Genomic DNA, 4387 nt, shown 5'->3' with positions numbered 1-4387 from the left:
GTTTAGGCATAGTAACGGGGTTTCTTCACCATTTTTGTACTTTGCTGTTTTCAAAACCTCCTCCCTTTCAGGGATACTTCCAGACACTTCTATTCTGGAATTTCTACCAAGTAGGTAAGCTGCCCCAGTGATTACGACAGCCAGGACAGGATCTTCTTACCTTTTCACATGTAATCCAAGGACCCCGTGTCTGCTTTCCACCTGATGTTTGAATCTGGGCAAGATCCATCACCTGACATTCCCTTCACATCGTGCTGTAGCTGCTAGATGGTGCCTGGCTTAAAGTATACCCACCTTTCACAGGAAAAGGACAGACCGATTAATAGCAGGTAAGATCCTACAAAGCTGTAGCACAGCTAAATTAAGTTGTCAGAAGTTGTGGTTTGCCAGGTTCTTTCTCTGGCTATTTCGCCTTTAACCCCAGACTACAAACTTGCCAGCACATCTAATGGCCATCTTGTGCTCACAGGCAAGCAATTTCTTTTCCCAGCTGTTCCATCACCTTATGTTTTGTCAGGGAGCAAACAAGATTACGCTTTGTTAAGAGGTTTCCCAAGCAGCAGTGTTTGTGATTCTATCACTCCTATGTTAATCTTTTAAATACAAGACAAATACACTCCCTTTGTGTTCCTCTGAGAAGGAACTTCCCTGGTTGTCATCAGTGCTTTAAAAAAAAAGAAAAAGAAGATATTTACAGAAGACCCTTTAAGTTTTTCTTTTCACAGGGAGACGTTTTGCCTTTCAAGATGTCCAAGTCAAGACAGATCTATCCTTTTTTAAACTAAACATCAAACACCATTTTAGTTTGTGAAACCTGAGATGCCTCTACATCATTTTAAACATGTGACATAGGCAGAAGTTAAAAGATTATCACATCCATCTCACTTGCCCCATATCTAAGAATTCAACACCTATCTCTATTTAACCTGCATGCCCTTAGAAAGTGTGCTGCATATTCAAGTCCTCTCCTAAACACCTTCTGGAGATAAGGGGGGGGGGGGGGGGGGGGGGGGAAGGGGGAAAAGTAGTGTTGGGTTTCTTTACAATATATGCGTTTTTGCGAGATACAAGGATTCTAAAATCAATTTGGCCTTTCTTCACAGAATCAAGAAATCACCATGATTCTAAAATACATGCCTTGATTACTGGGCTCTACGCTCAGCCACCTGATCTTAAAAATCAGAATTGCTAAGTTAATGGGTCCTTGTACCTTTAAGCTGCATATTGGATTGAACCTTACAGTTTTTCATCTTCTTGTATAAAAGCAGAAAAAGTTTTTTCTTCTAAAGGATTTAGAAGATTAAGAGAAGGCTTAAAATGCACTATATATGATTGTCTCCTGTTCTTCCAGAGACCACAAAAATCAGAGTGGATTGTCATCTACCTGCAGATGCATTGCAGTTACTATCCTAGTAGTTCTTTACTAACTCCACATTAAAAGTACAGAAGCCCTTTAGCATACTTTGCTATGAAATAATCTGCTTGAGTATAGGCCATCACTGAAGGCAGTTTGAGCTAACTCTGCTGAGATGTGATCACTACCCGATTTACCTCAGTGCCGTTTGTACCTGTGTGGCGATACGCTTCAAAGCACACTGCAAACCGGGAGCCTTCACTATCCAAAAATTTAGTTGGCAATGCTTTTTCACCATTAATCTGTATACTCCTCCTCACTCATTACTCAATGCAAACTGTACTTTTTTGAAGTGTTACACTGAGTGCAACGAACTGTGAAAGTTTAGATACTGCTATGAAGAAAACAAAACCCTGTACTTCCTATTGGAAATCCACACCGATCTCCACAGTTAACCTAAAAAACCACCAACTACTTCCAAGAAGCAATTGTTGGGTCTGAGACTTACTGATCCGTTCATGCCATACAGATATTAAGACTGCTTTCTTGGACAGAAACACGACCACCTGAATGGCTCAGAACATCAACAAACCAAACTGTGTATTTCAGACCCTTACACCATTTAAAAAAAATACACTGCCATTTATTACACCATTCCCATTGTAAGATCCTGTCTATGCAAAACCAAGTTGCAAACACCACATACGTGCAAGGACGTTACTTTAAATCCAATGGATTTAAGTACTTCCAGATCCTTGTAATTTTAACTGAAAAATCAATCTCACAAGTTAATCCCATAATGGGATCTTTTTAAATTTGCTGAGAGGCTGTTAGCATTATGAAAACGTAGTGGAACAGGCAGCAGAGATTACTCCACTACATTAATCCAGCTTCCACTGTACTCACTGTTACAAATTAAAAGCCACCTGAAGCTCGTGGTACCTTCAGAATTTCCACTGACAGAAGTTACCGTGTTTCCCCCTGCCTTTATACACAAGTCTAGGCTTCCATCAGCAAGAAAGCTCCAGCACATTTCTTCATTTGCAAGTTCTGACAGATTTTAACGATCTACATGCTGTGGTTTTCTTCAAAGTAGCTTTTAAGCATCCCATTCATTCAAAAGTTAGTGTCAACTAACATACTTCTGTAGAAGTGTAAGTAATATAAATAAAGGACAGATTCACTACACTAGATTAGGTCGAAGTTACATATTGGTCACTTCTTGGTGAAAATACTACTCACATACAGACCAGTGATTGTCACTGGAGGTTTGTATTCTGCTAAAAACACCAACATAAACACACATACAAAACTCACAAATTCTGTTAAAAACTGTGGATTGGAAACAGGTGAACTTGTTAGAACAACTGTTGGCACTGGAAGAAAAAAAGGCGTCACTGCACTATCCAAAAGAAGCCTTTGACCACAACCTGAAACAAGAACAGCCCTTTAATAGCCACTTCAGCTTTTTCAGATGCAGGGACTACGTATTTTTTATGTGTCATCTTAAATGCTTAATATTAAAGATTAAAATCACCTTCCAACTGTGATAATTTGCATTATTAAAAGATTAATTATGATTTATTTTAGGCTAGCTCTCGCTAGTGTTTTGTAATACAGAGCTTGGTTCTTAAGTATGCTGAAATTGCACCTTAAGAAAAGCCCTAATTTACTAATGGGATTATTTATAAAATTGCCTTTGTTGAATTCTCACAGAAGCAGCTTTTTAGTCCTGAATTAGCTGTGCTTAGTAATACAGTTTTTTCAACAACCCCTACTAGTGACAACATCAGGTGCATTCTTTATCCCACTAAAGAGGGGGGGGGAAAAAAAAAAAAACCAAAAAAAACCCAACTGAAAAAATGTTACTCTAGATGGCAGAATACCAGAAATGCTACAGCTGGAACCAGGAATTCAGGACCGGATATATTCAGTTCCTGGCTTTCAGTGAGTGGCTGTGTTCATGGAAAATCCCTTAAACTACTATGACTGCTAACCCATCAGTTTAAAAACACATACCGAGTTATCTATTAAACATTTTAGAGATTTTTAGATCTAAAGTATTTAACATTAAACAGAGCCAGATTATACTCAACATTCACTTAGCACTGAAGCGGACACTAAAACCGCAGAGTTAAAACCTATAATCTCGCTAATAACTGCAGATAAAGAGTTATTGAAACAGTCTACTGAAGTTGGATTTTAGGTACTGCAAGTCATTTAAGTACTAGAACATCTATTTTTACTTACCATTATCTTCTGTGCAGTCAAAGGCATAGGCTATTCTACTGGCTGTGTAGCAGAACTAAGAACGCATTTCGAAACTTCCTTAGTGCAAAGAAAATAAGCGGTAAGATTCAATGTCTTTTCTACATGTTAGCGACCAGAACAAGTAAAACTGTATTGTCACACTAACTGTGCAAACAAAGATAATGAACTGTCACCATTAATCAGCCAAATGTACCATTCTCAGACTAGAGAGAATCCAGATTCTGACACTGCAAGTTTTACCCAAATGACTGTCAGGAAATTAAGTGTTGCGTTTGGAGTAAACACTAAGTGTCATGAACATTCAGGAATGAAACAGCTCTTTGAACTGAGGTGTAGCTTGTGATTCAAACATTAAACATCCAAGACGAGTTTAATTGCCTATTACCTACATACTATGATTGTGTCTTTTCTAGACGGTCACAGATGCTTTTATTTTTTTAAAATGCTTTTACCAGGTACCTGCAAGCCTGACCATCTAAAGAAGCTTTCATGAAGACAGCTGTAAATCATCAATGTAACCCAATAGATGAGCTCAGCTGTGCAACAGCCACTTAAGAACTAGCCATTTAAAAATACAAGTTTGTGAAAAGAACTAGTAACCAGTTATATGTTGCCAAGACAAAAGATATCATTACATGAGACAATCACCTCTCTCTCCAAATTCCAAGTAAACTAACAAGCTAGTCCTAGTGGCATGTTTCAACAAATCTATCTATGGTAACAGTCAAGGCAAAGGAGCACCACAGAAAAGTCACTCTTTTG

At 38.3% G+C, this 4387-nt stretch overlaps 1 long non-coding RNA gene across 1 annotated transcript; it reads left to right on the top strand.

The window, feature by feature from the left end:
* Positions 1-207: 207 nt before the first annotated feature.
* On the top strand, positions 208-3176 carry LOC129736319 (uncharacterized). The gene is made up of 2 exons (XR_008732723.1): positions 208-329; positions 1104-3176. It is a non-coding gene; the product is annotated as an uncharacterized LOC129736319 (long non-coding RNA).
* The last annotated feature ends 1211 nt before the right edge of the window (positions 3177-4387 follow it).

Source organism: Falco cherrug, chromosome 6, assembly GCF_023634085.1.
Source record: "Falco cherrug isolate bFalChe1 chromosome 6, bFalChe1.pri, whole genome shotgun sequence".
NCBI lineage: Eukaryota > Metazoa > Chordata > Aves > Falconiformes > Falconidae > Falco > Falco cherrug.
The sequence above is the reverse complement of the archived record's forward strand: the minus strand, read 5'-3'. Positions and strand labels throughout refer to the sequence as shown.